Source organism: Gossypium arboreum, chromosome 11, assembly GCF_025698485.1.
Source record: "Gossypium arboreum isolate Shixiya-1 chromosome 11, ASM2569848v2, whole genome shotgun sequence".
Taxonomy (NCBI): Eukaryota; Viridiplantae; Streptophyta; class Magnoliopsida; order Malvales; family Malvaceae; genus Gossypium; species Gossypium arboreum.
Genome location: NC_069080.1, coordinates 62,430,748 through 62,441,341, shown reverse-complemented (window position 1 = coordinate 62,441,341; position 10,594 = coordinate 62,430,748). Strand labels below are relative to the sequence as shown.

The following is a 10,594-nucleotide window of genomic DNA, read 5'->3' as shown; positions in this document are numbered from 1 at the left end:
GGCAAAATTGTAATTTTGCAAAAGTTTGAGTTAGGGAATGTTTTGAATAGAATATTAATTAAATAAGTGAAATATGATGTTTTAGATCCCGAAAAGTGAGATTTGGACCTAGAACGGGAGAAAAACCGAAAATCAAGAAAGTTGGTAAAATGGTCGTTTTGGTATCGAGGTAAGTTCATATCTTTAATAAGCATTTAATTATGCATATTTGTATGATAAATTGATATTTTGGCCATAAATACTTTAGTATTGAGTTTTAGATATAATGATTAATGTTTGATAATAATTCGATATTCGAAAGAGAACTTCTATAATTTATATGTAAGACCATATTTTGTATTATGGCTTTGTATGATAACAAGAAAGTATTGACTAGCATAGTTTGATGAGAATAAGTTAAGTTGATGATATGATGAGATTGAGAATGTAAGTATGTAAGTTGAGTAGCATTTTATTATTATGCAATTATTGTTATTAGTATTGTTATTATTGAGTTATGTGACTAACCTTGAGAATTTGAGCAAGTATGTTTCAGCTGTGACTTGACAAGGCATTGATATCTCAAAGTTCATGGTTGTACCATGGAAATTAGGGAAGAATTGGTGGAAAAGTCCATGTTCATAACTTGGCATTTAAGGAGGAATTGACGGTTAAGGATACCATGTAATACCATGTCAAGACATGGCATTGGTAAGGCAAGGATCTTGTGTAAGACCATGTCAAGACATGGCATCGGCATTGATTAAGGACTCCATGTAAGACCACGTCTCGATGTGGCATTGGCACTAAGACAAGGATACAATGTAAGACCATGTTTGGAACATGGAATTTGGTAAGATAAGGATATTATGTAAGACCATGCCAAGGCATGGCATTGATAAGTTCTATAAGAAAAGGATACCATGCAAGACCATGTTTGGAACATGGCATTTGGTAAGATAAGGATATCACGTAAGACCATGCCAAGGCATGGCATTGATAAGTTCTATAAGGTAATTAAATCATGTAAGACCATGTCAAGACATGGCATTGATGAGTTACTATAAGGCAAAGGTCCCATGTAAAACTATGCCAAGGCATGGCATTGGTTAGTTCATAAGGCAAGGATACCACGTAAGACCATGTCAAGACATGGCAATAGTAAGTTCAAAAAGAAAAAGGTTCCCGAGTAATCCAAAGAGTAAGTCAAAGAAATGACAAGGTGAGAACATGAAGAAAGAGTACAGGTATGCATTTAAGGCTTATTCAATATTGAGATTGTAAGTAATTAAGATTATCAAGTATTAAGTAAGTGATGAGTTTTCAGTTATGCTTGTGACACTTTATGACAAGATTGACAATATGCCTATATTATGAAAGAGTACTCATGTGTTAAGTGAGATGTTACAGGTATGTAAGCAAGCTATTAAGTAAGGTGCCTTTTGTATTCTGAGCCTTTGGTAAGGTTACCGATGAGTAAGATGGGAAAGTAAGAACTAAACATTATTTAAGCAAATTATGACAGCATAGTAGTAAGCTAAATTGATTACTAATGCTTATTATTTTACATGTGAACTTACTAAGCTTTATAAGCTTACTAAATTGATTACTTCACACTATCGACTATCAAGTTACCAAATGGGTATCTTCGTTTACAAGTTTATGGCATGTATAGGGACTTAGCCATTTTGTGTGTATGTCCTTATGATCTAGCTAAAGAATGGTATGTAAATATTTGATAATGATTAGCTATTGAAATGGATAATGAAGAACATGTTTGGTGTTTTGTATGCCTAAATGATAGTTAATACAAAGAAATCATGAAAAAGTTAAATTAACATTAAAACAGTATTGAACAATATCTGTGACGTGATCTTGAAAAATCACCAAGAGTAGTAGAAATGGAATTAGGTGATGAATAAGAGATAGAATTAAAGCTTATTGAGTTTATTTTCTTATGAAAGAAACAGAGTAAGCAAAAGAAGTATATATTAAGAGATATTTGAATTTTAGTGAGATAGGGTTAGAGCAAATTTTGAATCCCCTGTTCTGACTTTATAAATTCACTAAAACTTTTACAAAACGAATTAGGAGTTATAGTTTATATTTCTAGATTCCTTAGTGAATCTATTTTCAAGAGAAATAAATAGCATGGTTATTTGAATTCTGTAGAGGGAGATAATTGATTTGTAGTGAGAAGAGGTCAAAGTAGTCAAACATTGCAACAGCGGAAACTTTAACTAATAAACTTACTAATTGGCTAGACCAATGATAAGTCGTAATTTATACGTATTTTTATCCCATACTTAGCATATTTTTGGATGAATTATCATTAGATTTGTGGAATTCGATGCTCCTAGTCCTTTAATTTCATGTTTTATACTTAGATGAGCATATGAGAGTAAAAAGAGAGAGAAATGGGCCAAAAACGGAGAAAATGGGTCAATGTGGGAAATCGACACGGCCTGGACTTCCTCATACGGGTCATTCACATGCCCATGTCTATTTAACAGATTGCAACACGGCCTAAGCCACCTCACACGGGCGTGTCACACGAGCGTGTCCCTGTCGAGCCCAAGTCTAGCCCTATTCGAAAAAGACCACTCGTGAGGGTTTTGAAGCATTCTAAAGCCTATATAAACACCCCAGAAGGTACCTAGAGAGGACACACGGAATAGGAGCCAAGGAATTACTTGAAGAAAGTCGATTGATCCAACTCAGAAGCTGGATTCTCCTTCAAGACTGAAGATTTCCCTTTGATTTCCTTCGGGATTGTTGGGTTTCTTTATGTTTTGTTATTATTATTCTTCTGATATGTTTTCTTTTACACTTATAAACTAAATCCCCCAAATACCTAAGGGGAATGAAACTTGAGACGGATCTTGTTATTATTTTCTGAATTATATGATAAATATTTGATTTGTTCTTATTTATGAGTTCTTAATTCTTGCTTTAATATTCCAGGATATTGATTCAAGTATTGATGTGCTTATTCAGTGGAGAAAAAGTCCCTGTCTAAGAGTAGATCTAGCATAATTAAGTGGAGTTGATTGCACCGTTAGACATAGGGTGACATAATTTTGTCGAATTAGGGTGAAACTTAATAAGGGAATCCATAGATCGAGTTAATGCAGCACTAGGGGTTTTAATAGAAAGAGGTTTCAATTAATCAACCTAGGGTTAGACGTTGTTAGTCTCGAGAGAGATAATAATATAACTTAGGGATTTCTACAGATTAAGTCAAGTGAATAAATCGTCTAATTGAGAGTCGAATAACAAGTGAAGTCTAGGTGGATTTTCCCCTGGGTATTGTCCAAATCAATTAGTTTTTTTCCCAAAAATATTTCCCCAATTTTCTTCCTGTGCATTCTTAGTTTAGTTAATTAATTTAGATAAAACAAACCCCTTTATTTTTAGGCTAGATAATAAAAAGAGAGTTAATACTAGTACTTTTAGTTCTTGTGGGTTCGACATTCTGGTCTTGCTATAATCTATACTACTGTTCGATAGGTGCACTTGCATTTATCGTGATAATAGTTAGTTTTCAAGTACGATCAATCATAAATTTCAAACTTATCACGAGACATCACATCAAGTTTTTGATGCCGTTGTCGGGGAACTAAAATATTAGGAACGCTTAATTTTTATTACTTTAGCCATTTATTTTGTTGCAATTTAAATTTTATTTTAGTTTTGTTAATATTACTAAATTTTTATTTATTTTCTTCTGACAGGTTTTATAGTTTATGACTAGAAGAAGCCCGTCAGGACCATTGCTTTTTGATAGTGAGATTGAAAGTGCAGCTCGTAGAAACCGAAGAGAAATAAGGCGAAACCTAAGAAACATAGAGGAAGGACAAGAGGAAGATATCCATAATACAACCGAAGAGATGGTTGAAAATCAGAATAATCAGCTTCTTCCTGTCGTTGCTACAAATCCAATAAATTAGAATCCTGCTCCTCGTACTATGTATGATTATGCTAAACCTACTTTAACAGGAGCCGAATCGAGTATGGTTAGACCTGCTATTGCTGTAAATAATTTTAAACTGAAACCTAACACAATTCAAATGATACAATAGTTTGTTCAGTTTGATGGTTTGCAGGATGAGGATCCAAATACTCATTTGGCGAATTTTCTGGAGTTTTGCGACACATTTAAGATCAATGGCATTTCTGATGATGCCATTTGCCTTCAGTTATTTCCCTTTTCATTGAGGAACAAGGCTAAACAGTGGTTGAACTCATTACCATGAGGGTCAATCACTACTTGGGAATAGATGATTGAAAAATTCTTACTTAAATATTTTCCACCGGCTAAAACAGCTAAGTTGAGCAATGATATCTCTTCTTTTGTGCAGATGGATGTAGAAACACTTTATGATGCATGAGAGAGATACAAGGACCTATTGAGAAGGTGCCCTTACCATGGGCTACCCTTATGGTTGCAAGTTCAAACATTTTACAACAGTGTGAACCCCTCAGCAAGGCAACTTATCGATGCAGCCGCCTATGGAACTTTGAATAACAAAACACCTGAAGAGGCTTACGAATTTATTGAGGAGATGTCACTGAATAACTATTAGTGGCAAGTCATGAGAATAAAGCCGACAAAAGTAGCCGATGTTTTCAAGCTCGATGCGGTTACTATGCTATCTAACCAGGTAGAACTTTTAAATAAAAAGATTGATGGTTTATATGGTTCTACTTAGGTACATCCAATGATGAGGTGCGATTCAAATGGAGGTGGAGTACACACAAAAAATCAATCCTTCAACCCCAACACCGAGGAGGAACAAGTTTAATTTATGAGTAACAATAATTCTACACCTTAAAATAACCCATATAGTAATACTTATAATACAGGTTGGAGGAACCATCCCAATTTCTCGTGGGGTGGTCAAGGAAATCAAAGGCCACAACATCCTCTGGGTTTTCAACAACCATCTTACCAACAGGAAAAGAAGTCGAACCTTGAGGAGATGCTAACGAAGTTTATCTCGGTGTTAGAAACTTGTTTTCAGAATACCGAAACAGCACTTAAGAATCAAAAAGTGTCGATCCAAGGGCTCGAAACTCAGATAGGACAGTCACTAAATTAATTTCTGAATGACCACAAGGTAGCCTACCAAGTAACACTGAATCTATCCCAAGGGAACAGCTCAATGCGATTTCCATTCGAGATAAGGAAGGGTTAGCCGAACCTGAACCAAAATCGAGGCAAGGAATTGTGGTAACTAAAGGTAAAGGTGAGACGGACCACAATGAGCAAAAATCGGTAAGTAGAGAGTACAAACCTCATGTGCCATACCCCAATGCGACAAGGAAAGACCATACAGATGAATAATTTAGTAAATTCCTTAAACTATTAAAGAAATTACATATTAACTTATCGTTTATTGAAGCTCTTTCGAAGATGCCGAACGTAGTTAAATTCTTAAAAGAACTTTTAGCAAAAAAGCAAAAGTTAGATGAGGCATCGCATATAGAGTTGAACGCAGTTTGCTCAGCCATTCTACACAATAAGACCCAACAAATTGAAAGATCCAGGGAGTTTTACGATTCCTTGTTTTATTGGTAGTTTAAACGTTAACAATGCTTTGGCTGATTTAGGGGCTAGCATTTGTAACACCCCGAACCCGAGACCATCACCGGTGTCGGACGCGAGGGGTTAACGAGCCAAGTCCTCTTAAAGCACCGACCAATTTGGCATTTCCAGACAGGCTGGAAAACTGCATCACTGTCGGCTTAAAAATCATATCTCGAATTTCAAAACTCGGAAACTGATTCCGTAAATTTTCCCAGAATTTAGACTCATATATCATTCCATGGATTTATTTCTAGAATTTTTGGTTGGGCCAATTAGTACAGTTTATTAGTTAAAGTCACCCATGTTACAGGGATCGACTGCTCTGACCTTCGCGCGTTACAACTTGAATATCTCTCTGTACAGGGCTTTAATACTGGTACCGTTTGTTTCTAATGAAACTAGACTCAAAATGGAATCTGAAAATATAAGGTATGACTCCTAATTCCTTCTGGATAATTTATAGTGAATTTTTAAAATCGCGACAGGGGACCCAGAAACCGTTCTGGCCCTATCTCACGAGAACTTTAATATCTCTCGGTATACTAATCATATGATCGTTTCGTTACTTTCATATGAAAATAGACTCGTCAAGGTTCGATCACATAATTTATTCACTATTTATCACTATTCCTAAAAATTTTGGTGATTTTCCCCATCCACGTCACTGCAGCTGGCAGCATCTGTTTTTAAGGTAGGCTTTACCTAATTTGTAGTCTCCATGGGCCAACTATGGTCTTGCCATACATGGGTCCACATATGATCATGTTTAGCCATTCCAATGGCTGATCATGTGACCAACACTCCCATTCCAATCCATAATCACATCATGAAACCATATATAATTACAAACCACAAATGGTCTAATTCCATACTCCACTATTATGAACCATTTTCGCATGGCCGCATACATATACATCACAAGTACTTAAAAATAACCGAGGGTAGTCCTATACATGCCATATCCGAACTCAACTAAAGGAGTACCAAAAAGGGCTTTGATAGTGTGGTTGACTTCAACTTCTATGATCCCGAATCCGATCGCTAACGAGCAAAATCTATAAACAGAGAAACAAAGAAACGGAGTAAGCAATTTATGCTTAGTAAGTTGCGAGCCATAATATACACACAACCAAAGCATAGCATTCAAGTAGCTAAACAATAATTCATATGCACAATTTCTCAAAGACATGCTTACTTCACAATCCCAACTCTTATATTCATACACAAATAACGGCCTAGTTAATGCCGATAGCTCATTTATCATTAGAGCGAATATTCGTACGCATTTACTCATAGTGTGCAAAGCACACACAAAACATACCTTGTTGGGGATTTCACAAATGCAATAACTGAAAATTTTCCAGCAGCTTATAAATTTCAAATCACATACCTTCGAGTTTATCCGGATATAGCTACTGTTCAAAACACCTTCGGGACATGGCCCGTTATGGTAACTGCACAAATGCCTTTGGGACTTAACCCGGATATCACAACTCGCACAATTGCCTTCGGGCTTAGCCCGGGTATCATAGCTCGCACAATTGCCTTCGGGCTTAGCCCGGATATCATAGCTCGCACAATTGCCTTCGGGCTTAGCCCGGATATCACTCAAACATTCATACACATCTTTGTTTCATTTTCACAACAAAACTTTTATGCACAATTCACTTAACAAAATATCATTTCGCACAATGGCCATATACAAGGGCGAATTTCGATTGCTTATTACTTCATTCAATCGAATCAAAATCTAAGTTTCGATACTCGAAAACTTACCTCGGATGTTGTCGAACGATTCCGATGGCTATTCGACTACTTTTTCCTTCCCTTTATCGGATTTAGCTCCTTTTGCTCTTGAGCTTAATGAATACAAGTAGAAGTATTCAATATTTCTATCAACAATGTTTACTAGTAAATCACATTCGCATCTCATATCATCTCACTTTATTATAATTTATCATTCAACCTTTGAACCAAAACGCCATTATATGGCCACATATACATACATCCATATATTTAAGCTCAAGAATTTTAACATAACATCAAGTGCTCAAATTACTCATGTGGCCGATTACACATGGTCATAAATACACAAAATCAAAAATAATTTCAAGGTTTTTCACACTATACATGTACTAGGCCGAATGTACATGCAAATTTCACAACATTCTTCAACAAATTTCTTCTTTAAACAAACATATTTATCACTTTCTTCATAATCAAAATATCATGTGCAAACATATATACACATATAGGTGCATGGCGAATCTCAAGGTGTTCATAACCCTCTAAAACACAAATTTTACCAATCAAGTAACAAGCATAAATCATGCTCATGAATGCATCATGGCCGAATACATCACAATCATACCCCATTGAACTTTGGTCATGGTTAAACAAAGAACTCAATGTCTTACTCAAGATTGCTACAAAGAAATTTCAAGAGTAGTCAATCCATCATTGCATGCATCATTAGCAAGCTTCACATTTAGCATGCAATGGCTTTAACACAATATCAACCTTGGCCAAATACCATTTTTCATGGCATAACAAGGATTTGAACCATGGCTAACATGCACATCAAGTTAGCAACCAAAACAAGCATGAATCTCATGACACACCTCATACATACCTTAATCTTGATGCAAGTTTAGCCAAATCTCCTTCTAGATCTCTTCTAAACAAAGAAAATGAAGCAAAATCTCTTCTTCCTCTTAGGAATTTCGGCCAAAGGAAGGAGGGAAAAGATGAACAATTTTTTGTTTTTTCTTTCTTAGTCTTTGCTCAAAGAAAGGATGAATGACAACTTTTTTCTTTCTTTCTCTCTAGCTACGGCACCATGGGGGCATCCATGCTCATTTTTTTTCATTTCTTAATTCTTTCTACATAATGCACTAACTAAACATGTTGGAAACATGTCCCTTGCCCATAATCTAGACATGGTCAACCACTCATTCAAAATAAATGGAGTATTTGACATGCAACTCCATTTATTTTGCTTCATTCCTTTATTAACCTCTTGAAATTAGCTACATATTTTTAAATCCTTTCACATGAGTCCTTTTCTTTCAATTCACAATCAAATTAACTAAATCAAAGAATTCAAAATTCACACATGAGCACACACATATTATAGGCATCAAAATAAATTTTAAATTATTTTTATGCCTCGGTTTTGTGGTACCGAAACCACATTCCGACTAGGGTCAATTTTGGGTGTCACAACTCTCCCCACTTAAGAAATTTTCGTCCCGAAAATCTTACCGTAAATAGGGTTGGGTATCGCTCTTTCATAGAGTTCTCGGTTTCCCAAGTAGCTTCTTCTATCCCGTGTTTGAGCCATGACACTTTCACTAGCGGAACCCGCTTGTTTCGCAACTCTTTCACTTCACGTGCGGGATACGAATCGGTTCTTCCTCATAACTCATATTGGCTTGAATTTCAACCTCGATGGACTAATCACGTGCGATGGATCGATCTATAGCGTCGAAGCATCGAAACATGAAAGACATCATGAATCTTTTCGAGTTCGGGGCAAAATCGGGCGATATGCCACTGGACCGACTTCGCTCGGATATCTCATATGGCCCGATGAACCTCGGGCTCAACTTGCCCTTACGGCCGAATCGAGTATCTTTTTCCAAGGTGAAACCTTGAGAAACACTTTATCTCCCACGATGCTCGATGTCTTTACGCTTGAGATCCGCGTCACGACTTCGACGATCGGAGGCTATTTTCAGACTTTCACGGATTACTTTCACTTTCATTCAGATCTCTAATCAAATCCACCCGAAAATTTTGCTTTCACCGAGCTCACCAAAACAATGGTGTACGGCATTTACGACCGTACAAAGCCTCGTAGGGTGCCATCTTAATACTTGATTGAAAGTTTGTTGTTGTAAGCGAATTCAATCAACGGCAAATACCGCTCCCATGAACCATCGAACTCGAGGATGCAACATCTCAACATATCCTCAAGTATCTCGAATTATTCGCTCGGATTGACCATCGGTTTGGGGGTGAAAGGCGGTGCTGAAATGCAACTTGGTACCCAAAACTTCTTGCAACTTTTTCCAAAATTGCGAGGTAAATCTCGGATCTCTATCCGACACGATGGAAATAGGCACCCCGTGCAATCTCACAATCTGAAAAACGTACAATTCGGCTAGTTTGTCCATTGAAAAATCCGTACGTACGGGGACAAAGTGAGCCGACTTAGTCAATCTATCTACCACGACCCAAACCGCATCCTTCTTACTCGCTGACAATGGCAGTCCGGATACAAAGTCCATGGTGACTCGATCCCATTTCCACTCGGGTATCGTGATCGGTTGAAGTAATCCTGAAGGCACTTGATGTTCCGCTTTCACTTGTTGACATATTAAACATCTCGAAACAAAGTCGGAGATGTCTCGTTTCATACCATGCCACCAAAACCGACGTTTCAAATCGTTGTACATCTTCGTACTCCCTGGGTGGATTGCCATTCGGCTACAATGGGCTTCGTTCAGAATTATCGAAATAAGTTCCGAATTCTTTGGAACACACAGACGACTTTTGAACCTCAAACAATCGTCATCATCGATTTGAAATTCCGAGTCCTTGTTCGAACACACTCAAATTTCGTTTGCAACCAACTCATCGTCGACTTTACGAGCTTCACGAATTTGACGTATCAATAATGGTTTGGCTTTCAATTCAGCTACTAACACATTGTCGGGTAGAACAGACAAGTGTAAATTCATCACTCGTAAAGCGAATAATGATTTACGACTTAAGGCATCCGCAACCACATTCGCCTTTCCCGGGTGATAGTCAATGACCAGCTCATAATCCTTTAACAGCTCGAGCCAACGTCTTTGTCGCAGATTTAAGTCTCTTTGAGTCATCATATATTTGAGACTTTTGTGATCCGAATACACATGGCACTTCTCACCAAATAAGTAATGTCGCCATATCTTTAAGGCGAATACGATAGCAGCCAATTCGAGATCATGGGTCGGATAATTTTTCTCGTGTGGCTTT

General features: G+C 37.0%; 1 non-coding gene across 1 annotated transcript; it reads right to left on the bottom strand.

Moving 5' to 3' along the window:
• Nucleotides 1-4,307: 4,307 nt before the first annotated feature.
• LOC128284826 (small nucleolar RNA R71) lies at nt 4,308-4,414 on the bottom strand. The gene has a single exon (XR_008275248.1). It is a non-coding gene; the product is annotated as a small nucleolar RNA R71 (small nucleolar RNA).
• Between the last annotated feature and the right edge of the window lie 6,180 nt (nt 4,415-10,594).